The sequence below is a fragment of the Schistocerca cancellata genome, unplaced genomic scaffold (genome assembly GCF_023864275.1).
Source record: "Schistocerca cancellata isolate TAMUIC-IGC-003103 unplaced genomic scaffold, iqSchCanc2.1 HiC_scaffold_660, whole genome shotgun sequence".
Classification (NCBI taxonomy): domain Eukaryota; kingdom Metazoa; phylum Arthropoda; class Insecta; order Orthoptera; family Acrididae; genus Schistocerca; species Schistocerca cancellata.
The window spans coordinates 1-24,282 of NW_026046671.1; the positions used below are offsets into that span (position 1 = coordinate 1).

Below are 24,282 nucleotides of genomic sequence, written 5' to 3' on the forward strand. Positions count from 1 at the left end.
TCACCACTGATGAGAAGAATATTAAAGGCAACGAATAAAAAGCGAAATAACTTCATCGAACACTGCTTATGAACAGCCGGCAGTGCCTCAGTTTCGGTATGTGGTTTCTCAGGGTTAAGAGAAGGCGAATGCACTAAACAAAAGAACATCGGGAAACCAAGCACCAACTCATAACGAAAAGATTGCACAATATACTGCAAGTAAAATTTACAGAAGACGGATACTGAAGACGCCGCACACAAAAGAATTATTCTATGCAGTAACGATTATCTAGGAAGCGTAAATTGCATGTGCTGCTCCACCACACAACTTCTTTTGATACTGTTTTACTTATTCTAAATTTTCATTGCCTGATCGTCCCTAGAATACTGTGTGGTATCAACTGGTTTCCAACAGCGATAGTAGTAAGTAAATCGACTACAAAGTCTTTCAAAGTAGGTCAGACACCAAAAAAAAAAAAAAAAAAAAAAAAAAAAACGGAGCTGCGCGTAGCTCATGTCATTCTGCTTTCAAAGGTGAATCAGCGGCTGGGAGTAGTGGCGTACTCCTGTAATCCAAGCTACTGGGAGGCTGTTGTGTGGGAGAGATCTGGAAACAACTACAGATTCGGCCGTTCCATGAGCTCAGGAATGGCCGCGATGCCTTCATCGAGCTCTGCAGATCGACATATGACAGCGTGGAAATTTCGCCGAGCGGTGGCTAAGGGTTTAGAGAAGCCAAACGCACTAAACACAAGAAAGTCGGGAAACCGAAGCTCATAACGAAAAGATTGCGGAATGCAGTGCGGAAGCAAAACTTCGAGAAGACCAACTCTGAAGCCATCGGCGCGCTAGGAATTATTCCTCGCAAGAAGCGATCATGTAGGAAGAGCGAGCCGAGGGTGTCGCTCGACCACACAATAAATTTTTGCTTAATCCAAATTTGCAATACCGGTTCGACACTAGAATACTGCGATAGTAATAAGCACGTCGACTGCAGTGTCATTTAGGGTAGTGAGTCAGACATGGGGAGGATATAAGGCGGGTGGAATATGCAGCGACAGGGGGCATTGCAGGGCGGGCGCCGACTTCTTGCGCTGCGGCGCGCCGGTGCCGGCGGCGGCCTGGCTGGGCTGCTGGTGCCTCCATGTAGAGCTGCCGCCGAGCCCAGGCACCGTGCCGCTAACGAAGCGATTGCCTTTGGTGACATCTTTTGCAATAACGACTGCGCGAATCGACGGTATCTCGTAAGGAAAGAAAGAGCAGCAGCTGCCGCCGAGCCCAGGCGCCGTGCCTAACACGCAGAAGGTCCCCGGTTCGATTGCGGGCGGAAACCCGTTTTCGTCGCACTCAGCAAGACACTTGCTACGATCTCTGCAGTGACCACTTAAATCAACTTCAAACGTTCCACCAGCAGGGTGCACATGGCTCAAATGAAACATGAAACTGTTTCAGAACTGGTTGTCGGATTTTAGCGCTGACTTGGAGGCCTGGAAATGCGCGAAACAGCCGCCGCCATGCGATTTGTTACCACACCGTTGTACAAAACGCAAGGGCTCGTCCGGGATTTGAACCCGGGACCTCCTGCACCCGAAGCAGGAATCATACCCCTAGACCAACGAGCCTGTCCGTTCCGAAAACGCACTGCATGTGAATGACGCCACCTTTGATGGTCTCACCCTGTAGGGCTGCAGCTCACCCAGCGTTCTCCCTGTCTGTCGCGGTTGGATTGTTTTCATCGACGTCTTTTACTATAGGAACTTCACGAATCGGAGGGAGCTCGTAGCCGATGCCCTTGCTAACACAGAAGAAAAACTGTTGCTATTACGAGTCTCCGGGTGGTACACGAAAAGAACCGTCGTTTCCGTGGTGTAGCGGTTATCACGTCTGCTTTACACGCAGAAGGTCCCCGGTTCGATCCCGGGCGGGAACACAACAATTTTAATCTATATTTCGGATTTCATTTCCGAGATGACCTCACGTCCGCGTATGCAGAGACAAGCAATGTCGTATGCTAGACGGATAGGGCGTCATTTTACTGTCAAATACTGTTGCTCTCTTATTGCACCGGTATTTGGTAACTGGGAACGCCCCTAGCTCCATTATGGCTGGCAAAATTTATAATCCGGTTCTTCAGGGCTACTTCAAGTGCGCTTGCTACTGGCTTTCCTGAGCTCACCCTACTCGCCTTGTCACAGCTCTGTCAAAGTGTGATGCTAACTAATAATGAGAAACTCTTGGCCACTCTCAATCTTACATGCCACCACCCCTTTGTTGTTGCCGTCGTTAGTAAGATGAGGGTAGACTGTCGCACAATTAAGCTTAATCTCCACTCACGGTGCACATATTCCGCAAAGACAACCTTGTTTTCCGTTGCATGCAAAATTACCGTCTGCGTTTCTACCGAATTCCACCTACGTACTTTACTGGTGCCGCATTCTTGTTATATCCACGTGCTATAACAGGCGTCTACTCTTCATTGAGGAGCTGCAACCGGGGCTGAGTTCCACCTACTCTTCAGCACGGTCAAAATGGCAGGGCTCGTCCGGGATTTGAACCCGGGACCTCCTGCACCCAAAGCAGGAATCATACCCCTAGACCAACGAGCCACCTGCCTGGAGCAGTCAAGTTAATCCCAGGTAGTGGACCTCACAGGGAACACAAACTTTTACGTGAATTCGCAAGATAAACGCTTTCTGCAGGCAGCACTCACCACTGATGAGAAGAATATTAAAGGCAACGAATAAAAAGCGAAATAACTTCATCGAACACTGCTTATGAACAGCCGGCAGTGCCTCAGTTTCGGTATGTGGTTTCTCAGGGTTAAGAGAAGGCGAATGCACTAAACAAAAGAACATCGGGAAACCAAGCACCAACTCATAACGAAAAGATTGCACAATATACTGCAAGTAAAATTTACAGAAGACGGATACTGAAGACGCCGCACACAAAAGAATTATTCTATGCAGTAACGATTATCTAGGAAGCGTAAATTGCATGTGCTGCTCCACCACACAACTTCTTTTGATACTGTTTTACTTATTCTAAATTTTCATTGCCTGATCGTCCCTAGAATACTGTGTGGTATCAACTGGTTTCCAACAGCGATAGTAGTAAGTAAATCGACTACAAAGTCTTTCAAAGTAGGTCAGACACCAAAAAAAAAAAAAAAAAAAAAAAAAAACGGAGCTGCGCGTAGCTCATGTCATTCTGCTTTCAAAGGTGAATCAGCGGCTGGGAGTAGTGGCGTACTCCTGTAATCCAAGCTACTGGGAGGCTGTTGTGTGGGAGAGATCTGGAAACAACTACAGATTCGGCCGTTCCATGAGCTCAGGAATGGCCGCGATGCCTTCATCGAGCTCTGCAGATCGACATATGACAGCGTGGAAATTTCGGCGAGCGGTGGCTAAGGGTTTAGAGAAGCCAAACGCACTAAACACAAGAAAGTCGGGAAACCGAAGCTCATAACGAAAAGATTGCGGAATGCAGTGCGGAAGCAAAACTTCGAGAAGACCAACTCTGAAGCCATCGGCGCGCTAGGAATTATTCCTCGCAAGAAGCGATCATGTAGGAAGAGCGAGCCGAGGGTGTCGCTCGACCACACAATAAATTTTTGCTTAATCCAAATTTGCAATACCGGTTCGACACTAGAATACTGCGATAGTAATAAGCACGTCGACTGCAGTGTCATTTAGGGTAGTGAGTCAGACATGGGGAGGATATAAGGCGGGTGGAATATGCAGCGACAGGGGGCATTGCAGGGCGGGCGCCGACTTCTTGCGCTGCGGCGCGCCGGTGCCGGCGGCGGCCTGGCTGGGCTGCTGGTGCCTCCATGTAGAGCTGCCGCCGAGCCCAGGCACCGTGCCGCTAACGAAGCGATTGCCTTTGGTGACATCTTTTGCAATAACGACTGCGCGAATCGACGGTATCTCGTAAGGAAAGAAAGAGCAGCAGCTGCCGCCGAGCCCAGGCGCCGTGCCTAACACGCAGAAGGTCCCCGGTTCGATTGCGGGCGGAAACCCGTTTTCGTCGCACTCAGCAAGACACTTGCTACGATCTCTGCAGTGACCACTTAAATCAACTTCAAACGTTCCACCAGCAGGGTGCACATGGCTCAAATGAAACATGAAACTGTTTCAGAACTGGTTGTCGGATTTTAGCGCTGACTTGGAGGCCTGGAAATGCGCGAAACAGCCGCCGCCATGCGATTTGTTACCACACCGTTGTACAAAACGCAAGGGCTCGTCCGGGATTTGAACCCGGGACCTCCTGCACCCGAAGCAGGAATCATACCCCTAGACCAACGAGCCTGTCCGTTCCGAAAACGCACTGCATGTGAATGACGCCACCTTTGATGGTCTCACCCTGTAGGGCTGCAGCTCACCCAGCGTTCTCCCTGTCTGTCGCGGTTGGATTGTTTTCATCGACGTCTTTTACTATAGGAACTTCACGAATCGGAGGGAGCTCGTAGCCGATGCCCTTGCTAACACAGAAGAAAAACTGTTGCTATTACGAGTCTCCGGGTGGTACACGAAAAGAACCGTCGTTTCCGTGGTGTAGCGGTTATCACGTCTGCTTTACACGCAGAAGGTCCCCGGTTCGATCCCGGGCGGGAACACAACAATTTTAATCTATATTTCGGATTTCATTTCCGAGATGACCTCACGTCCGCGTATGCAGAGACAAGCAATGTCGTATGCTAGACGGATAGGGCGTCATTTTACTGTCAAATACTGTTGCTCTCTTATTGCACCGGTATTTGGTAACTGGGAACGCCCCTAGCTCCATTATGGCTGGCAAAATTTATAATCCGGTTCTTCAGGGCTACTTCAAGTGCGCTTGCTACTGGCTTTCCTGAGCTCACCCTACTCGCCTTGTCACAGCTCTGTCAAAGTGTGATGCTAACTAATAATGAGAAACTCTTGGCCACTCTCAATCTTACATGCCACCACCCCTTTGTTGTTGCCGTCGTTAGTAAGATGAGGGTAGACTGTCGCACAATTAAGCTTAATCTCCACTCACGGTGCACATATTCCGCAAAGACAACCTTGTTTTCCGTTGCATGCAAAATTACCGTCTGCGTTTCTACCGAATTCCACCTACGTACTTTACTGGTGCCGCATTCTTGTTATATCCACGTGCTATAACAGGCGTCTACTCTTCATTGAGGAGCTGCAACCGGGGCTGAGTTCCACCTACTCTTCAGCACGGTCAAAATGGCAGGGCTCGTCCGGGATTTGAACCCGGGACCTCCTGCACCCAAAGCAGGAATCATACCCCTAGACCAACGAGCCACCTGCCTGGAGCAGTCAAGTTAATCCCAGGTAGTGGACCTCACAGGGAACACAAACTTTTACGTGAATTCGCAAGATAAACGCTTTCTGCAGGCAGCACTCACCACTGATGAGAAGAATATTAAAGGCAACGAATAAAAAGCGAAATAACTTCATCGAACACTGCTTATGAACAGCCGGCAGTGCCTCAGTTTCGGTATGTGGTTTCTCAGGGTTAAGAGAAGGCGAATGCACTAAACAAAAGAACATCGGGAAACCAAGCACCAACTCATAACGAAAAGATTGCACAATATACTGCAAGTAAAATTTACAGAAGACGGATACTGAAGACGCCGCACACAAAAGAATTATTCTATGCAGTAACGATTATCTAGGAAGCGTAAATTGCATGTGCTGCTCCACCACACAACTTCTTTTGATACTGTTTTACTTATTCTAAATTTTCATTGCCTGATCGTCCCTAGAATACTGTGTGGTATCAACTGGTTTCCAACAGCGATAGTAGTAAGTAAATCGACTACAAAGTCTTTCAAAGTAGGTCAGACACCAAAAAAAAAAAAAAAAAAAAAAAAAACGGAGCTGCGCGTAGCTCATGTCATTCTGCTTTCAAAGGTGAATCAGCGGCTGGGAGTAGTGGCGTACTCCTGTAATCCAAGCTACTGGGAGGCTGTTGTGTGGGAGAGATCTGGAAACAACTACAGATTCGGCCGTTCCATGAGCTCAGGAATGGCCGCGATGCCTTCATCGAGCTCTGCAGATCGACATATGACAGCGTGGAAATTTCGGCGAGCGGTGGCTAAGGGTTTAGAGAAGCCAAACGCACTAAACACAAGAAAGTCGGGAAACCGAAGCTCATAACGAAAAGATTGCGGAATGCAGTGCGGAAGCAAAACTTCGAGAAGACCAACTCTGAAGCCATCGGCGCGCTAGGAATTATTCCTCGCAAGAAGCGATCATGTAGGAAGAGCGAGCCGAGGGTGTCGCTCGACCACACAATAAATTTTTGCTTAATCCAAATTTGCAATACCGGTTCGACACTAGAATACTGCGATAGTAATAAGCACGTCGACTGCAGTGTCATTTAGGGTAGTGAGTCAGACATGGGGAGGATATAAGGCGGGTGGAATATGCAGCGACAGGGGGCATTGCAGGGCGGGCGCCGACTTCTTGCGCTGCGGCGCGCCGGTGCCGGCGGCGGCCTGGCTGGGCTGCTGGTGCCTCCATGTAGAGCTGCCGCCGAGCCCAGGCACCGTGCCGCTAACGAAGCGATTGCCTTTGGTGACATCTTTTGCAATAACGACTGCGCGAATCGACGGTATCTCGTAAGGAAAGAAAGAGCAGCAGCTGCCGCCGAGCCCAGGCGCCGTGCCTAACACGCAGAAGGTCCCCGGTTCGATTGCGGGCGGAAACCCGTTTTCGTCGCACTCAGCAAGACACTTGCTACGATCTCTGCAGTGACCACTTAAATCAACTTCAAACGTTCCACCAGCAGGGTGCACATGGCTCAAATGAAACATGAAACTGTTTCAGAACTGGTTGTCGGATTTTAGCGCTGACTTGGAGGCCTGGAAATGCGCGAAACAGCCGCCGCCATGCGATTTGTTACCACACCGTTGTACAAAACGCAAGGGCTCGTCCGGGATTTGAACCCGGGACCTCCTGCACCCGAAGCAGGAATCATACCCCTAGACCAACGAGCCTGTCCGTTCCGAAAACGCACTGCATGTGAATGACGCCACCTTTGATGGTCTCACCCTGTAGGGCTGCAGCTCACCCAGCGTTCTCCCTGTCTGTCGCGGTTGGATTGTTTTCATCGACGTCTTTTACTATAGGAACTTCACGAATCGGAGGGAGCTCGTAGCCGATGCCCTTGCTAACACAGAAGAAAAACTGTTGCTATTACGAGTCTCCGGGTGGTACACGAAAAGAACCGTCGTTTCCGTGGTGTAGCGGTTATCACGTCTGCTTTACACGCAGAAGGTCCCCGGTTCGATCCCGGGCGGGAACACAACAATTTTAATCTATATTTCGGATTTCATTTCCGAGATGACCTCACGTCCGCGTATGCAGAGACAAGCAATGTCGTATGCTAGACGGATAGGGCGTCATTTTACTGTCAAATACTGTTGCTCTCTTATTGCACCGGTATTTGGTAACTGGGAACGCCCCTAGCTCCATTATGGCTGGCAAAATTTATAATCCGGTTCTTCAGGGCTACTTCAAGTGCGCTTGCTACTGGCTTTCCTGAGCTCACCCTACTCGCCTTGTCACAGCTCTGTCAAAGTGTGATGCTAACTAATAATGAGAAACTCTTGGCCACTCTCAATCTTACATGCCACCACCCCTTTGTTGTTGCCGTCGTTAGTAAGATGAGGGTAGACTGTCGCACAATTAAGCTTAATCTCCACTCACGGTGCACATATTCCGCAAAGACAACCTTGTTTTCCGTTGCATGCAAAATTACCGTCTGCGTTTCTACCGAATTCCACCTACGTACTTTACTGGTGCCGCATTCTTGTTATATCCACGTGCTATAACAGGCGTCTACTCTTCATTGAGGAGCTGCAACCGGGGCTGAGTTCCACCTACTCTTCAGCACGGTCAAAATGGCAGGGCTCGTCCGGGATTTGAACCCGGGACCTCCTGCACCCAAAGCAGGAATCATACCCCTAGACCAACGAGCCACCTGCCTGGAGCAGTCAAGTTAATCCCAGGTAGTGGACCTCACAGGGAACACAAACTTTTACGTGAATTCGCAAGATAAACGCTTTCTGCAGGCAGCACTCACCACTGATGAGAAGAATATTAAAGGCAACGAATAAAAAGCGAAATAACTTCATCGAACACTGCTTATGAACAGCCGGCAGTGCCTCAGTTTCGGTATGTGGTTTCTCAGGGTTAAGAGAAGGCGAATGCACTAAACAAAAGAACATCGGGAAACCAAGCACCAACTCATAACGAAAAGATTGCACAATATACTGCAAGTAAAATTTACAGAAGACGGATACTGAAGACGCCGCACACAAAAGAATTATTCTATGCAGTAACGATTATCTAGGAAGCGTAAATTGCATGTGCTGCTCCACCACACAACTTCTTTTGATACTGTTTTACTTATTCTAAATTTTCATTGCCTGATCGTCCCTAGAATACTGTGTGGTATCAACTGGTTTCCAACAGCGATAGTAGTAAGTAAATCGACTACAAAGTCTTTCAAAGTAGGTCAGACACCAAAAAAAAAAAAAAAAAAAAAAAAAAAAAACGGAGCTGCGCGTAGCTCATGTCATTCTGCTTTCAAAGGTGTATCAGCGGCTGGGAGTAGTGGCGTACTCCTGTAATCCAAGCTACTGGGAGGCTGTTGTGTGGGAGAGATCTGGAAACAACTACAGATTCGGCCGTTCCATGAGCTCAGGAATGGCCGCGATGCCTTCATCGAGCTCTGCAGATCGACATATGACAGCGTGGAAATTTCGGCGAGCGGTGGCTAAGGGTTTAGAGAAGCCAAACGCACTAAACACAAGAAAGTCGGGAAACCGAAGCTCATAACGAAAAGATTGCGGAATGCAGTGCGGAAGCAAAACTTCGAGAAGACCAACTCTGAAGCCATCGGCGCGCTAGGAATTATTCCTCGCAAGAAGCGATCATGTAGGAAGAGCGAGCCGAGGGTGTCGCTCGACCACACAATAAATTTTTGCTTAATCCAAATTTGCAATACCGGTTCGACACTAGAATACTGCGATAGTAATAAGCACGTCGACTGCAGTGTCATTTAGGGTAGTGAGTCAGACATGGGGAGGATATAAGGCGGGTGGAATATGCAGCGACAGGGGGCATTGCAGGGCGGGCGCCGACTTCTTGCGCTGCGGCGCGCCGGTGCCGGCGGCGGCCTGGCTGGGCTGCTGGTGCCTCCATGTAGAGCTGCCGCCGAGCCCAGGCACCGTGCCGCTAACGAAGCGATTGCCTTTGGTGACATCTTTTGCAATAACGACTGCGCGAATCGACGGTATCTCGTAAGGAAAGAAAGAGCAGCAGCTGCCGCCGAGCCCAGGCGCCGTGCCTAACACGCAGAAGGTCCCCGGTTCGATTGCGGGCGGAAACCCGTTTTCGTCGCACTCAGCAAGACACTTGCTACGATCTCTGCAGTGACCACTTAAATCAACTTCAAACGTTCCACCAGCAGGGTGCACATGGCTCAAATGAAACATGAAACTGTTTCAGAACTGGTTGTCGGATTTTAGCGCTGACTTGGAGGCCTGGAAATGCGCGAAACAGCCGCCGCCATGCGATTTGTTACCACACCGTTGTACAAAACGCAAGGGCTCGTCCGGGATTTGAACCCGGGACCTCCTGCACCCGAAGCAGGAATCATACCCCTAGACCAACGAGCCTGTCCGTTCCGAAAACGCACTGCATGTGAATGACGCCACCTTTGATGGTCTCACCCTGTAGGGCTGCAGCTCACCCAGCGTTCTCCCTGTCTGTCGCGGTTGGATTGTTTTCATCGACGTCTTTTACTATAGGAACTTCACGAATCGGAGGGAGCTCGTAGCCGATGCCCTTGCTAACACAGAAGAAAAACTGTTGCTATTACGAGTCTCCGGGTGGTACACGAAAAGAACCGTCGTTTCCGTGGTGTAGCGGTTATCACGTCTGCTTTACACGCAGAAGGTCCCCGGTTCGATCCCGGGCGGGAACACAACAATTTTAATCTATATTTCGGATTTCATTTCCGAGATGACCTCACGTCCGCGTATGCAGAGACAAGCAATGTCGTATGCTAGACGGATAGGGCGTCATTTTACTGTCAAATACTGTTGCTCTCTTATTGCACCGGTATTTGGTAACTGGGAACGCCCCTAGCTCCATTATGGCTGGCAAAATTTATAATCCGGTTCTTCAGGGCTACTTCAAGTGCGCTTGCTACTGGCTTTCCTGAGCTCACCCTACTCGCCTTGTCACAGCTCTGTCAAAGTGTGATGCTAACTAATAATGAGAAACTCTTGGCCACTCTCAATCTTACATGCCACCACCCCTTTGTTGTTGCCGTCGTTAGTAAGATGAGGGTAGACTGTCGCACAATTAAGCTTAATCTCCACTCACGGTGCACATATTCCGCAAAGACAACCTTGTTTTCCGTTGCATGCAAAATTACCGTCTGCGTTTCTACCGAATTCCACCTACGTACTTTACTGGTGCCGCATTCTTGTTATATCCACGTGCTATAACAGGCGTCTACTCTTCATTGAGGAGCTGCAACCGGGGCTGAGTTCCACCTACTCTTCAGCACGGTCAAAATGGCAGGGCTCGTCCGGGATTTGAACCCGGGACCTCCTGCACCCAAAGCAGGAATCATACCCCTAGACCAACGAGCCACCTGCCTGGAGCAGTCAAGTTAATCCCAGGTAGTGGACCTCACAGGGAACACAAACTTTTACGTGAATTCGCAAGATAAACGCTTTCTGCAGGCAGCACTCACCACTGATGAGAAGAATATTAAAGGCAACGAATAAAAAGCGAAATAACTTCATCGAACACTGCTTATGAACAGCCGGCAGTGCCTCAGTTTCGGTATGTGGTTTCTCAGGGTTAAGAGAAGGCGAATGCACTAAACAAAAGAACATCGGGAAACCAAGCACCAACTCATAACGAAAAGATTGCACAATATACTGCAAGTAAAATTTACAGAAGACGGATACTGAAGACGCCGCACACAAAAGAATTATTCTATGCAGTAACGATTATCTAGGAAGCGTAAATTGCATGTGCTGCTCCACCACACAACTTCTTTTGATACTGTTTTACTTATTCTAAATTTTCATTGCCTGATCGTCCCTAGAATACTGTGTGGTATCAACTGGTTTCCAACAGCGATAGTAGTAAGTAAATCGACTACAAAGTCTTTCAAAGTAGGTCAGACACCAAAAAAAAAAAAAAAAAAAAAAAAAAAACGGAGCTGCGCGTAGCTCATGTCATTCTGCTTTCAAAGGTGTATCAGCGGCTGGGAGTAGTGGCGTACTCCTGTAATCCAAGCTACTGGGAGGCTGTTGTGTGGGAGAGATCTGGAAACAACTACAGATTCGGCCGTTCCATGAGCTCAGGAATGGCCGCGATGCCTTCATCGAGCTCTGCAGATCGACATATGACAGCGTGGAAATTTCGGCGAGCGGTGGCTAAGGGTTTAGAGAAGCCAAACGCACTAAACACAAGAAAGTCGGGAAACCGAAGCTCATAACGAAAAGATTGCGGAATGCAGTGCGGAAGCAAAACTTCGAGAAGACCAACTCTGAAGCCATCGGCGCGCTAGGAATTATTCCTCGCAAGAAGCGATCATGTAGGAAGAGCGAGCCGAGGGTGTCGCTCGACCACACAATAAATTTTTGCTTAATCCAAATTTGCAATACCGGTTCGACACTAGAATACTGCGATAGTAATAAGCACGTCGACTGCAGTGTCATTTAGGGTAGTGAGTCAGACATGGGGAGGATATAAGGCGGGTGGAATATGCAGCGACAGGGGGCATTGCAGGGCGGGCGCCGACTTCTTGCGCTGCGGCGCGCCGGTGCCGGCGGCGGCCTGGCTGGGCTGCTGGTGCCTCCATGTAGAGCTGCCGCCGAGCCCAGGCACCGTGCCGCTAACGAAGCGATTGCCTTTGGTGACATCTTTTGCAATAACGACTGCGCGAATCGACGGTATCTCGTAAGGAAAGAAAGAGCAGCAGCTGCCGCCGAGCCCAGGCGCCGTGCCTAACACGCAGAAGGTCCCCGGTTCGATTGCGGGCGGAAACCCGTTTTCGTCGCACTCAGCAAGACACTTGCTACGATCTCTGCAGTGACCACTTAAATCAACTTCAAACGTTCCACCAGCAGGGTGCACATGGCTCAAATGAAACATGAAACTGTTTCAGAACTGGTTGTCGGATTTTAGCGCTGACTTGGAGGCCTGGAAATGCGCGAAACAGCCGCCGCCATGCGATTTGTTACCACACCGTTGTACAAAACGCAAGGGCTCGTCCGGGATTTGAACCCGGGACCTCCTGCACCCGAAGCAGGAATCATACCCCTAGACCAACGAGCCTGTCCGTTCCGAAAACGCACTGCATGTGAATGACGCCACCTTTGATGGTCTCACCCTGTAGGGCTGCAGCTCACCCAGCGTTCTCCCTGTCTGTCGCGGTTGGATTGTTTTCATCGACGTCTTTTACTATAGGAACTTCACGAATCGGAGGGAGCTCGTAGCCGATGCCCTTGCTAACACAGAAGAAAAACTGTTGCTATTACGAGTCTCCGGGTGGTACACGAAAAGAACCGTCGTTTCCGTGGTGTAGCGGTTATCACGTCTGCTTTACACGCAGAAGGTCCCCGGTTCGATCCCGGGCGGGAACACAACAACTTTAATCTATATTTCGGATTTCATTTCCGAGATGACCTCACGTCCGCGTATGCAGAGACAAGCAATGTCGTATGCTAGACGGATAGGGCGTCATTTTACTGTCAAATACTGTTGCTCTCTTATTGCACCGGTATTTGGTAACTGGGAACGCCCCTAGCTCCATTATGGCTGGCAAAATTTATAATCCGGTTCTTCAGGGCTACTTCAAGTGCGCTTGCTACTGGCTTTCCTGAGCTCACCCTACTCGCCTTGTCACAGCTCTGTCAAAGTGTGATGCTAACTAATAATGAGAAACTCTTGGCCACTCTCAATCTTACATGCCACCACCCCTTTGTTGTTGCCGTCGTTAGTAAGATGAGGGTAGACTGTCGCACAATTAAGCTTAATCTCCACTCACGCTGCACATATTCCGCAAAGACAACCTTGTTTTCCGTTGCATGCAAAATTACCGTCTGCGTTTCTACCGAATTCCACCTACGTACTTTACTGGTGCCGCATTCTTGTTATATCCACGTGCTATAACAGGCGTCTACTCTTCATTGAGGAGCTGCAACCGGGGCTGAGTTCCACCTACTCTTCAGCACGGTCAAAATGGCAGGGCTCGTCCGGGATTTGAACCCGGGACCTCCTGCACCCAAAGCAGGAATCATACCCCTAGACCAACGAGCCACCTGCCTGGAGCAGTCAAGTTAATCCCAGGTAGTGGACCTCACAGGGAACACAAACTTTTACGTGAATTCGCAAGATAAACGCTTTCTGCAGGCAGCACTCACCACTGATGAGAAGAATATTAAAGGCAACGAATAAAAAGCGAAATAACTTCATCGAACACTGCTTATGAACAGCCGGCAGTGCCTCAGTTTCGGTATGTGGTTTCTCAGGGTTAAGAGAAGGCGAATGCACTAAACAAAAGAACATCGGGAAACCAAGCACCAACTCATAACGAAAAGATTGCACAATATACTGCAAGTAAAATTTTCAGAAGACGGATACTAAAGACGCCGCAGACAAAGGAATTATTCTATGCAGTAACGATTATCTAGGAAGCGTAAATTGCATGTGCTGCTCCACCACACAACTTCTTTTGATACTGTTTTACTTATTCTAAATTTTCATTGCCTGATCGTCTCTAGAATACTGTGTGGTATCACCTGGTTTCCAACAGCGATAGTAGTAAGTAAATCGACTACAAAGTCTTTCAAAGTAGGTCAGACACCAAAAAAAAAAAAAAAAAAAAACGGAGCTGCGCGTAGCTCATGTCATTCTGCTTTCAAAGGTGAATCAGCGGCTGGGAGTAGTGGCGTACTCCTGTAATCCAAGCTACTGGGAGGCTGTTGTGTGGGAGAGATCTGGAAACAACTACAGATTCGGCCGTTCCATGAGCTCAGGAATGGCCGCGATGCCTTCATCGAGCTCTGCAGATCGACATATGACAGCGTGGAAATTTCGGCGAGCGGTGGCTAAGGGTTTAGAGAAGCCAAACGCACTAAACACAAGAAAGTCGGGAAACCGAAGCTCATAACGAAAAGATTGCGGAATGCAGTGCGGAAGCAAAACTTCGAGAAGACCAACTCTGAAGCCATCGGCGCGCTAGGAATTATTCCTCGCAAGAAGCGATCATGTAGGAAGAGCGAGCCGAGGGTGTCGCTCGACCACACAATAAATTTTTGCTTAATCCAAATTTGCAATACCGGTTCGACACTAGAATACTGCGATAGTAATAAGCACGTCGACTGCAGTGTCATTTAGGGTAGTGAGTCAGACATGGGGAGGATATAAGGCGGGTGGAATATGCAGCGGCAGGGGGCATTGCAGGGCGGGCGCCGACTTCTTGCGCTGCGGCGCGCCGGTGCCGGCGGCGGCCTGGCTGGGCTGCTGGTGCCTCCATGTAGAGCTGCCGCCGAGCCCAGGCACCGTGCCGCTAACGAAGCGATTGCCTTTGGTGACATCTTTTGCAATAACGACTGCGCGAATCGACGGTATCTCGTAAGGAAAGAAAGAGCAGCAGCTGCCGCCGAGCCCAGGCGCCGTGCCTAACACGCAGAAGGTCCCCGGTTCGATTGCGGGCGGAAACCCGTTTTCGTCGCACTCAGCAAGACACTTGCTACGATCTCTGCAGTGACCACTTAAATCAACTTCAAACGTTCCACCAGCAGGGTGCACATGGCTCAAATGAAACATGAAACTGTTTCAGAACTGGTTGTCGGATTTTAGCGCTGACTTGGAGGCCTGGAAATGCGCGAAACAGCCGCCGCCATGCGATTTGTTACCACACCGTTGTACAAAACGCAAGGGCTCGTCCGGGATTTGAACCCGGGACCTCCTGCACCCGAAGCAGGAATCATACCCCTAGACCAACGAGCCTGTCCGTTCCGAAAACGCACTGCATGTGAATGACGCCACCTTTGATGGTCTCACCCTGTAGGGCTGCAGCTCACCCAGCGTTCTCCCTGTCTGTCGCGGTTGGATTGTTTTCATCGACGTCTTTTACTATAGGAACTTCACGAATCGGAGGGAGCTCGTAGCCGATGCCCTTGCTAACACAGAAGAAAAACTGTTGCTATTACGAGTCTCCGGGTGGTACACGAAAAGAACCGTCGTTTCCGTGGTGTAGCGGTTATCACGTCTGCTTTACACGCAGAAGGTCCCCGGTTCGATCCCGGGCGGGAACACAACAATTTTAATCTATATTTCGGGTTTCATTTCCGAGATGACCTCACGTCCGCGTATGCAGAGACAAGCAATGTCGTATGCTAGACGGATAGGGCGTCATTTTACTGTCAAATACTGTTGCTCTCTTATTGCACCGGTATTTGGTAACTGGGAACGCCCCTAGCTCCATTATGGCTGGCAAAATTTATAATCCGGTTCTTCAGGGCTACTTCAAGTGCGCTTGCTACTGGCTTTCCTGAGCTCACCCTACTCGCCTTGTCACAGCTCTGTCAAAGTGTGATGCTAACTAATAATGAGAAACTCTTGGCCACTCTCAATCTTACATGCCACCACCCCTTTGTTGTTGCCGTCGTTAGTAAGATGAGGGTAGACTGTCGCACAATTAAGCTTAATCTCCACTCACGCTGCACATATTCCGCAAAGACAACCTTGTTTTCCGTTGCATGCAAAATTACCGTCTGCGTTTCTACCGAATTCCACCTACGTACTTTACTGGTGCCGCATTCTTGTTATATCCACGTGCTATAACAGGCGTCTACTCTTCATTGAGGAGCTGCAACCGGGGCTGAGTTCCACCTACTCTTCAGCACGGTCAAAATGGCAGGGCTCGTCCGGGATTTGAACCCGGGACCTCCTGCACCCAAAGCAGGAATCATACCCCTAGACCAACGAGCCACCTGCCTGGAGCAGTCAAGTTAATCCCAGGTAGTGGACCTCACAGGGAACACAAACTTTTACGTGAATTCGCAAGATAAACGCTTTCTGCAGGCAGCACTCACCACTGATGAGAAGAATATTAAAGGCAACGAATAAAAAGCGAAATAACTTCATCGAACACTGCTTATGAACAGCCGGCAGTGCCTCAGTTTCGGTATGTGGTTTCTCAGGGTTAAGAGAAGGCGAATGCACTAAACAAAAGAACATCGGGAAACCAAGCACCAACTCATAACGAAAAGATTGCACAAGATACTGCAAGTAAAATTTTCAGAAGACGGATACTAAAGACGCCGCAGACAAAGGAATTATTCTATGCAGTAACGATTATCTAGGAAGCGTAAATTGCATGTGCTGCTCCACCACACAACTTCTTTTGATACTGTTTTACTTATTCTAAATTTTCATTGCCTGATCGTCTCTAGAATACTGTGTGGTATCACCTGGTTTCCAACAGCGATAGTAGTAAGTAAATCGACTACAAAGTCTTTCAAAGTAGGTCAGACACCAAAAAAAAAAAAAAAAAAAAAAAACGGAGCTGCGCGTAGCTCATGTCATTCTGCTTTCAAAGGTGAATCAGCGGCTGGGAGTAGTGGCGTACTCCTGTAATCCAAGCTACTGGGAGGCTGTTGTGTGGGAGAGATCTGGAAACAACTACAGATTCGGCCGTTCCATGAGCTCAGGAATGGCCGCGATGCCTTCATCGAGCTCTGCAGATCGACATATGACAGCGTGGAAATTTCGGCGAGCGGTGGCTAAGGGTTTAGAGAAGCCAAACGCACTAAACACAAGAAAGTCGGGAAACCGAAGCTCATAACGAAAAGATTGCGGAATGCAGTGCGGAAGCAAAACTTCGAGAAGACCAACTCTGAAGCCATCGGCGCGCTAGGAATTATTCCTCGCAAGAAGCGATCATGTAGGAAGAGCGAGCCGAGGGTGTCGCTCGACCACACAATAAATTTTTGCTTAATCCAAATTTGCAATACCGGTTCGACACTAGAATACTGCGATAGTAATAAGCACGTCGACTGCAGTGTCATTTAGGGTAGTGAGTCAGACATGGGGAGGATATAAGGCGGGTGGAATATGCAGCGGCAGGGGGCATTGCAGGGCGGGCGCCGACTTCTTGCGCTGCGGCGCGCCGGTGCCGGCGGCGGCCTGGCTGGGCTGCTGGTGCCTCCATGTAGAGCTGCCGCCGAGCCCAGGCACCGTGCCGCTAACGAAGCGATTGCCTTTGGTGACATCTTTTGCAATAACGACTGCGCGAATCGACGGTATCTCGTAAGGAAAGAAAGAGCAGCAGCTGCCGCCGAGCCCAGGCGCCGTGCCTAACACGCAGAAGGTCCCCGGTTCGATTGCGGGCGGAAACCCGTTTTCGTCGCACTCAGCAAGACACTTGCTACGATCTCTGCAGTGACCACTTAAATCAACTTCAAACGTTCCACCAGCAGGGTGCACATGGCTCAAATGAAACATGAAACTGTTTCAGAACTGGTTGTCGGATTTTAGCGCTGACTTGGAGGCCTGGAAATGCGCGAAACAGCCGCCGCCATGCGATTTGTTACCACACCGTTGTACAAAACGCAAGGGCTCGTCCGGGATTTGAACCCGGGACCTCCTGCACCCGAAGCAGGAATCATACCCCTAGACCAACGAGCCTGTCCGTTCCGAAAACGCACTGCATGTGAATGACGCCACCTTTGATGGTCTCACCCTGTAGGGCTGCAGCTCACCCAGCGTTCTCCCTGTCTGTCGCGGTTGGATTGTTTTCATCGACGTCTTTTACTATAGGAACTTCACGAATCGGAGGGAGCTCGTAGCCGATGCCCTTGCTAACACAGAAGAAAAACTGTTGCTATTACGAGTCTCCGGGTGGTACACGAAAAGAACCGTCGTTTCCGTGGTGTAGCGGTTATCACGTCTGCTTTACACGCAGAAGGTCCCCGGTTCGATCCCGGGCGGGAACACAACAATTTTAATCTATATTTCGGGTTTCATTTCCGAGATGACCTCACGTCCGCGTATGCAGAGACAAGCAATGTCGTATGCTAGACGGATAGGGCGTCATTTTACTGTCAAATACTGTTGCTCTCTTATTGCACCGGTATTTGGTAACTGGGAACGCCCCTAGCTCCATTATGGCTGGCAAAATTTATAATCCGGTTCTTCAGGGCTACTTCAAGTGCGCTTGCTACTGGCTTTCCTGAGCTCACCCTACTCGCCTTGTCACAGCTCTGTCAAAGTGTGATGCTAACTAATAATGAGAAACTCTTGGCCACTCTCAATCTTACATGCCACCACCCCTTTGTTGTTGCCGTCGTTAGTAAGATGAGGGTAGACTGTCGCACAATTAAGCTTAATCTCCACTCACGCTGCACATATTCCGCAAAGACAACCTTGTTTTCCGTTGCATGCAAAATTACCGTCTGCGTTTCTACCGAATTCCACCTACGTACTTTACTGGTGCCGCATTCTTGTTATATCCACGTGCTATAACAGGCGTCTACTCTTCATTGAGGAGCTGCAACCGGGGCTGAGTTCCACCTACTCTTCAGCACGGTCAAAATGGCAGGGCTCGTCCGGGATTTGAACCCGGGACCTCCTGCACCCAAAGCAGGAATCATACCCCTAGACCAACGAGCCACCTGCCTGGAGCAGTCAAGTTAATCCCAGGTAGTGGACCTCACAGGGAACACAAACTTTTACGTGAATTCGCAAGATAAACGCTTTCTGCAGGCAGCACTCACCACTGATGAGAAGAATATTAAAGGCAACGAATAAAAAGCGAAATAACTTCATCGAACACTGCTTATGAACAGCCGGCAGTGCCTCAGTTTCGGTATGTGGTTTCTCAGGGTTAAGAGAAGGCGAATGCACTAAACAAAAGAACATCGGGAAACCAAGCACCAACTCATAACGAAAAGATTGCACAAGATACTGCAAGTAAAATTTTCAGAAGACGGATACTAAAGACGCCGCAGACAAAGGAATTATTCTATGCAGTAACGATTATCTAGGAAGCGTAAATTGCATGTGCTGCTCCACCACACAACTTCTTTTGATACTGTTTTACTTATTCTAAATTTTCATTGCCTGATCGTCTCTAGAATACTGTGTGGTATCACCTGGTTTCCAACAGCGATAGTAGTAAGTAAATCGACTACAAAGTCTTTCAAAGTAGGTCAGACACCAAAAAAAAAAAAAAAAAAAAAAACGGAGCTGCGCGTAGCTCATGTCATTCTGCTTTCAAAGGTGAATCAGCGGCTGGGAGTAGTGGCGTACTCCTGTAATCCAAGCTACTGGGAGGCTGTTGTGTGGGAGAGATCTGGAAACAACTACAGATTCGGCCGTTCCATGAGCTCAGGAATGGCCGCGATGCCTTCATCGAGCTCTGCAGATCGACATATGACAGCGTGGAAATTTCGGCGAGCGGTGGCTAAGGGTTTAGAGAAGCCAAACGCACTAAACACAAGAAAGTCGGGAAACCGAAGCTCATAACGAAAAGATTGCGGAATGCAGTGCGGAAGCAAAACTTCGAGAAGACCAACTCTGAAGCCATCGGCGCGCTAGGAATTATTCCTCGCAAGAAGCGATCATGTAGGAAGAGCGAGCCGAGGGTGTCGCTCGACCACACAATAAATTTTTGCTTAATCCAAATTTGCAATACCGGTTCGACACTAGAATACTGCGATAGTAATAAGCACGTCGACTGCAGTGTCATTTAGGGTAGTGAGTCAGACATGGGGAGGATATAAGGCGGGTGGAATATGCAGCGGCAGGGGGCATTGCAGGGCGGGCGCCGACTTCTTGCGCTGCGGCGCGCCGGTGCCGGCGGCGGCCTGGCTGGGCTGCTGGTGCCTCCATGTAGAGCTGCCGCCGAGCCCAGGCACCGTGCCGCTAACGAAGCGATTGCCTTTGGTGACATCTTTTGCAATAACGACTGCGCGAATCGACGGTATCTCGTAAGGAAAGAAAGAGCAGCAGCTGCCGCCGAGCCCAGGCGCCGTGCCTAACACGCAGAAGGTCCCCGGTTCGATTGCGGGCGGAAACCCGTTTTCGTCGCACTCAGCAAGACACTTGCTACGATCTCTGCAGTGACCACTTAAATCAACTTCAAACGTTCCACCAGCAGGGTGCACATGGCTCAAATGAAACATGAAACTGTTTCAGAACTGGTTGTCGGATTTTAGCGCTGACTTGGAGGCCTGGAAATGCGCGAAACAGCCGCCGCCATGCGATTTGTTACCACACCGTTGTACAAAACGCAAGGGCTCGTCCGGGATTTGAACCCGGGACCTCCTGCACCCGAAGCAGGAATCATACCCCTAGACCAACGAGCCTGTCCGTTCCGAAAACGCACTGCATGTGAATGACGCCACCTTTGATGGTCTCACCCTGTAGGGCTGCAGCTCACCCAGCGTTCTCCCTGTCTGTCGCGGTTGGATTGTTTTCATCGACGTCTTTTACTATAGGAACTTCACGAATCGGAGGGAGCTCGTAGCCGATGCCCTTGCTAACACAGAAGAAAAACTGTTGCTATTACGAGTCTCCGGGTGGTACACGAAAAGAACCGTCGTTTCCGTGGTGTAGCGGTTATCACGTCTGCTTTACACGCAGAAGGTCCCCGGTTCGATCCCGGGCGGGAACACAACAATTTTAATCTATATTTCGGGTTTCATTTCCGAGATGACCTCACGTCCGCGTATGCAGAGACAAGCAATGTCGTATGCTAGACGGATAGGGCGTCATTTTACTGTCAAATACTGTTGCTCTCTTATTGCACCGGTATTTGGTAACTGGGAACGCCCCTAGCTCCATTATGGCTGGCAAAATTTATAATCCGGTTCTTCAGGGCTACTTCAAGTGCGCTTGCTACTGGCTTTCCTGAGCTCACCCTACTCGCCTTGTCACAGCTCTGTCAAAGTGTGATGCTAACTAATAATGAGAAACTCTTGGCCACTCTCAATCTTACATGCCACCACCCCTTTGTTGTTGCCGTCGTTAGTAAGATGAGGGTAGACTGTCGCACAATTAAGCTTAATCTCCACTCACGCTGCACATATTCCGCAAAGACAACCTTGTTTTCCGTTGCATGCAAAATTACCGTCTGCGTTTCTACCGAATTCCACCTACGTACTTTACTGGTGCCGCATTCTTGTTATATCCACGTGCTATAACAGGCGTCTACTCTTCATTGAGGAGCTGCAACCGGGGCTGAGTTCCACCTACTCTTCAGCACGGTCAAAATGGCAGGGCTCGTCCGGGATTTGAACCCGGGACCTCCTGCACCCAAAGCAGGAATCATACCCCTAGACCAACGAGCCACCTGCCTGGAGCAGTCAAGTTAATCCCAGGTAGTGGACCTCACAGGGAACACAAACTTTTACGTGAATTCGCAAGATAAACGCTTTCTGCAGGCAGCACTCACCACTGATGAGAAGAATATTAAAGGCAACGAATAAAAAGCGAAATAACTTCATCGAACACTGCTTATGAACAGCCGGCAGTGCCTCAGTTTCGGTATGTGGTTTCTCAGGGTTAAGAGAAGGCGAATGCACTAAACAAAAGAACATCGGGAAACCAAGCACCAACTCATAACGAAAAGATTGCACAAGATACTGCAAGTAAAATTTTCAGAAGACGGATACTAAAGACGCCGCAGACAAAGGAATTATTCTATGCAGTAACGATTATCTAGGAAGCGTAAATTGCATGTGCTGCTCCACCACACAACTTCTTTTGATACTGTTTTACTTATTCTAAATTTTCATTGCCTGATCGTCTCTAGAATACTGTGTGGTATCACCTGGTTTCCAACAGCGATAGTAGTAAGTAAATCGACTACAAAGTCTTTCAAAGTAGGTCAGACACCAAAAAAAAAAAAAAAAAAAAAAAACGGAGCTGCGCGTAGCTCATGTCATTCTGCTTTCAAAGGTGAATCAGCGGCTGGGAGTAGTGGCGTACTCCTGTAATCCAAGCTACTGGGAGGCTGTTGTGTGGGAGAGATCTGGAAACAACTACAGATTCGGCCGTTCCATGAGCTCAGGAATGGCCGCGATGCCTTCATCGAGCTCTGCAGATCGACATATGACAGCGTGGAAATTTCGGCGAGCGGTGGCTAAGGGTTTAGAGAAGCCAAACGCACTAAACACAAGAAAGTCGGGAAACCGAAGCTCATAACGAAAAGATTGCGGAATGCAGTGCGGAAGCAAAACTTCGAGAAGACCAACTCTGAAGCCATCGGCGCGCTAGGAATTATTCCTCGCAAGAAGCGATCATGTAGGAAGAGCGAGCCGAGGGTGTCGCTCGACCACACAATAAATTTTTGCTTAATCCAAATTTGCAATACCGGTTCGACACTAGAATACTGCGATAGTAATAAGCACGTCGACTGCAGTGTCATTTAGGGTAGTGAGTCAGACATGGGGAGGATATAAGGCGGGTGGAATATGCAGCGGCAGGGGGCATTGCAGGGCGGGCGCCGACTTCTTGCGCTGCGGCGCGCCGGTGCCGGCGGCGGCCTGGCTGGGCTGCTGGTGCCTCCATGTAGAGCTGCCGCCGAGCCCAGGCACCGTGCCGCTAACGAAGCGATTGCCTTTGGTGACATCTTTTGCAATAACGACTGCGCGAATCGACGGTATCTCGTAAGGAAAGAAAGAGCAGCAGCTGCCGCCGAGCCCAGGCGCCGTGCCTAACACGCAGAAGGTCCCCGGTTCGATTGCGGGCGGAAACCCGTTTTCGTCGCACTCAGCAAGACACTTGCTACGATCTCTGCAGTGACCACTTAAATCAACTTCAAACGTTCCACCAGCAGGGTGCACATGGCTCAAATGAAACATGAAACTGTTTCAGAACTGGTTGTCGGATTTTAGCGCTGACTTGGAGGCCTGGAAATGCGCGAAACAGCCGCCGCCATGCGATTTGTTACCACACCGTTGTACAAAACGCAAGGGCTCGTCCGGGATTTGAACCCGGGACCTCCTGCACCCGAAGCAGGAATCATACCCCTAGACCAACGAGCCTGTCCGTTCCGAAAACGCACTGCATGTGAATGACGCCACCTTTGATGGTCTCACCCTGTAGGGCTGCAGCTCACCCAGCGTTCTCCCTGTCTGTCGCGGTTGGATTGTTTTCATCGACGTCTTTTACTATAGGAACTTCACGAATCGGAGGGAGCTCGTAGCCGATGCCCTTGCTAACACAGAAGAAAAACTGTTGCTATTACGAGTCTCCGGGTGGTACACGAAAAGAACCGTCGTTTCCGTGGTGTAGCGGTTATCACGTCTGCTTTACACGCAGAAGGTCCCCGGTTCGATCCCGGGCGGGAACACAACAATTTTAATCTATATTTCGGGTTTCATTTCCGAGATGACCTCACGTCCGCGTATGCAGAGACAAGCAATGTCGTATGCTAGACGGATAGGGCGTCATTTTACTGTCAAATACTGTTGCTCTCTTATTGCACCGGTATTTGGTAACTGGGAACGCCCCTAGCTCCATTATGGCTGGCAAAATTTATAATCCGGTTCTTCAGGGCTACTTCAAGTGCGCTTGCTACTGGCTTTCCTGAGCTCACCCTACTCGCCTTGTCACAGCTCTGTCAAAGTGTGATGCTAACTAATAATGAGAAACTCTTGGCCACTCTCAATCTTACATGCCACCACCCCTTTGTTGTTGCCGTCGTTAGTAAGATGAGGGTAGACTGTCGCACAATTAAGCTTAATCTCCACTCACGCTGCACATATTCCGCAAAGACAACCTTGTTTTCCGTTGCATGCAAAATTACCGTCTGCGTTTCTACCGAATTCCACCTACGTACTTTACTGGTGCCGCATTCTTGTTATATCCACGTGCTATAACAGGCGTCTACTCTTCATTGAGGAGCTGCAACCGGGGCTGAGTTCCACCTACTCTTCAGCACGGTCAAAATGGCAGGGCTCGTCCGGGATTTGAACCCGGGACCTCCTGCACCCAAAGCAGGAATCATACCCCTAGACCAACGAGCCACCTGCCTGGAGCAGTCAAGTTAATCCCAGGTAGTGGACCTCACAGGGAACACAAACTTTTACGTGAATTCGCAAGATAAACGCTTTCTGCAGGCAGCACTCACCACTGATGAGAAGAATATTAAAGGCAACGAATAAAAAGCGAAATAACTTCATCGAACACTGCTTATGAACAGCCGGCAGTGCCTCAGTTTCGGTATGTGGTTTCTCAGGGTTAAGAGAAGGCGA

General features: G+C 49.4%; 27 non-coding genes across 27 annotated transcripts; 9 read left to right on the top strand and 18 right to left on the bottom strand.

The window, feature by feature from the left end:
- Positions 1-1,531: 1,531 nt before the first annotated feature.
- On the bottom strand, positions 1,532-1,603 carry Trnap-cgg (transfer RNA proline (anticodon CGG)). Its single transcript has one exon. It is a non-coding gene; the product is annotated as a tRNA-Pro (tRNA).
- A 235-nt stretch (positions 1,604-1,838) lies between these two features.
- Trnav-uac (transfer RNA valine (anticodon UAC)) lies at positions 1,839-1,911 on the top strand. The gene has a single exon. It is a non-coding gene; the product is annotated as a tRNA-Val (tRNA).
- A 604-nt stretch (positions 1,912-2,515) lies between these two features.
- On the bottom strand, positions 2,516-2,587 carry Trnap-ugg (transfer RNA proline (anticodon UGG)). Its single transcript has one exon. It is a non-coding gene; the product is annotated as a tRNA-Pro (tRNA).
- A 1,629-nt stretch (positions 2,588-4,216) lies between these two features.
- Trnap-cgg (transfer RNA proline (anticodon CGG)) lies at positions 4,217-4,288 on the bottom strand. The gene has a single exon. It is a non-coding gene; the product is annotated as a tRNA-Pro (tRNA).
- Positions 4,289-4,523: 235 nt separating this feature from the next.
- Trnav-uac (transfer RNA valine (anticodon UAC)) lies at positions 4,524-4,596 on the top strand. Its single transcript has one exon. It is a non-coding gene; the product is annotated as a tRNA-Val (tRNA).
- A 604-nt stretch (positions 4,597-5,200) lies between these two features.
- Trnap-ugg (transfer RNA proline (anticodon UGG)) lies at positions 5,201-5,272 on the bottom strand. The gene has a single exon. It is a non-coding gene; the product is annotated as a tRNA-Pro (tRNA).
- A 1,628-nt stretch (positions 5,273-6,900) lies between these two features.
- On the bottom strand, positions 6,901-6,972 carry Trnap-cgg (transfer RNA proline (anticodon CGG)). The gene has a single exon. It is a non-coding gene; the product is annotated as a tRNA-Pro (tRNA).
- A 235-nt stretch (positions 6,973-7,207) lies between these two features.
- On the top strand, positions 7,208-7,280 carry Trnav-uac (transfer RNA valine (anticodon UAC)). The gene has a single exon. It is a non-coding gene; the product is annotated as a tRNA-Val (tRNA).
- Positions 7,281-7,884: 604 nt separating this feature from the next.
- Trnap-ugg (transfer RNA proline (anticodon UGG)) lies at positions 7,885-7,956 on the bottom strand. The gene has a single exon. It is a non-coding gene; the product is annotated as a tRNA-Pro (tRNA).
- Positions 7,957-9,588: 1,632 nt separating this feature from the next.
- Positions 9,589-9,660, bottom strand: Trnap-cgg (transfer RNA proline (anticodon CGG)). The gene has a single exon. It is a non-coding gene; the product is annotated as a tRNA-Pro (tRNA).
- A 235-nt stretch (positions 9,661-9,895) lies between these two features.
- Trnav-uac (transfer RNA valine (anticodon UAC)) lies at positions 9,896-9,968 on the top strand. Its single transcript has one exon. It is a non-coding gene; the product is annotated as a tRNA-Val (tRNA).
- A 604-nt stretch (positions 9,969-10,572) lies between these two features.
- Trnap-ugg (transfer RNA proline (anticodon UGG)) lies at positions 10,573-10,644 on the bottom strand. Its single transcript has one exon. It is a non-coding gene; the product is annotated as a tRNA-Pro (tRNA).
- Positions 10,645-12,274: 1,630 nt separating this feature from the next.
- Trnap-cgg (transfer RNA proline (anticodon CGG)) lies at positions 12,275-12,346 on the bottom strand. The gene has a single exon. It is a non-coding gene; the product is annotated as a tRNA-Pro (tRNA).
- Positions 12,347-12,581: 235 nt separating this feature from the next.
- On the top strand, positions 12,582-12,654 carry Trnav-uac (transfer RNA valine (anticodon UAC)). The gene has a single exon. It is a non-coding gene; the product is annotated as a tRNA-Val (tRNA).
- Positions 12,655-13,258: 604 nt separating this feature from the next.
- On the bottom strand, positions 13,259-13,330 carry Trnap-ugg (transfer RNA proline (anticodon UGG)). Its single transcript has one exon. It is a non-coding gene; the product is annotated as a tRNA-Pro (tRNA).
- Positions 13,331-14,953: 1,623 nt separating this feature from the next.
- Positions 14,954-15,025, bottom strand: Trnap-cgg (transfer RNA proline (anticodon CGG)). Its single transcript has one exon. It is a non-coding gene; the product is annotated as a tRNA-Pro (tRNA).
- A 235-nt stretch (positions 15,026-15,260) lies between these two features.
- Positions 15,261-15,333, top strand: Trnav-uac (transfer RNA valine (anticodon UAC)). Its single transcript has one exon. It is a non-coding gene; the product is annotated as a tRNA-Val (tRNA).
- Positions 15,334-15,937: 604 nt separating this feature from the next.
- On the bottom strand, positions 15,938-16,009 carry Trnap-ugg (transfer RNA proline (anticodon UGG)). The gene has a single exon. It is a non-coding gene; the product is annotated as a tRNA-Pro (tRNA).
- Positions 16,010-17,635: 1,626 nt separating this feature from the next.
- Trnap-cgg (transfer RNA proline (anticodon CGG)) lies at positions 17,636-17,707 on the bottom strand. The gene has a single exon. It is a non-coding gene; the product is annotated as a tRNA-Pro (tRNA).
- Positions 17,708-17,942: 235 nt separating this feature from the next.
- On the top strand, positions 17,943-18,015 carry Trnav-uac (transfer RNA valine (anticodon UAC)). The gene has a single exon. It is a non-coding gene; the product is annotated as a tRNA-Val (tRNA).
- Positions 18,016-18,619: 604 nt separating this feature from the next.
- On the bottom strand, positions 18,620-18,691 carry Trnap-ugg (transfer RNA proline (anticodon UGG)). The gene has a single exon. It is a non-coding gene; the product is annotated as a tRNA-Pro (tRNA).
- Positions 18,692-20,316: 1,625 nt separating this feature from the next.
- Positions 20,317-20,388, bottom strand: Trnap-cgg (transfer RNA proline (anticodon CGG)). Its single transcript has one exon. It is a non-coding gene; the product is annotated as a tRNA-Pro (tRNA).
- A 235-nt stretch (positions 20,389-20,623) lies between these two features.
- On the top strand, positions 20,624-20,696 carry Trnav-uac (transfer RNA valine (anticodon UAC)). Its single transcript has one exon. It is a non-coding gene; the product is annotated as a tRNA-Val (tRNA).
- A 604-nt stretch (positions 20,697-21,300) lies between these two features.
- Trnap-ugg (transfer RNA proline (anticodon UGG)) lies at positions 21,301-21,372 on the bottom strand. The gene has a single exon. It is a non-coding gene; the product is annotated as a tRNA-Pro (tRNA).
- A 1,626-nt stretch (positions 21,373-22,998) lies between these two features.
- Trnap-cgg (transfer RNA proline (anticodon CGG)) lies at positions 22,999-23,070 on the bottom strand. Its single transcript has one exon. It is a non-coding gene; the product is annotated as a tRNA-Pro (tRNA).
- Positions 23,071-23,305: 235 nt separating this feature from the next.
- Trnav-uac (transfer RNA valine (anticodon UAC)) lies at positions 23,306-23,378 on the top strand. Its single transcript has one exon. It is a non-coding gene; the product is annotated as a tRNA-Val (tRNA).
- Positions 23,379-23,982: 604 nt separating this feature from the next.
- On the bottom strand, positions 23,983-24,054 carry Trnap-ugg (transfer RNA proline (anticodon UGG)). The gene has a single exon. It is a non-coding gene; the product is annotated as a tRNA-Pro (tRNA).
- Between the last annotated feature and the right edge of the window lie 228 nt (positions 24,055-24,282).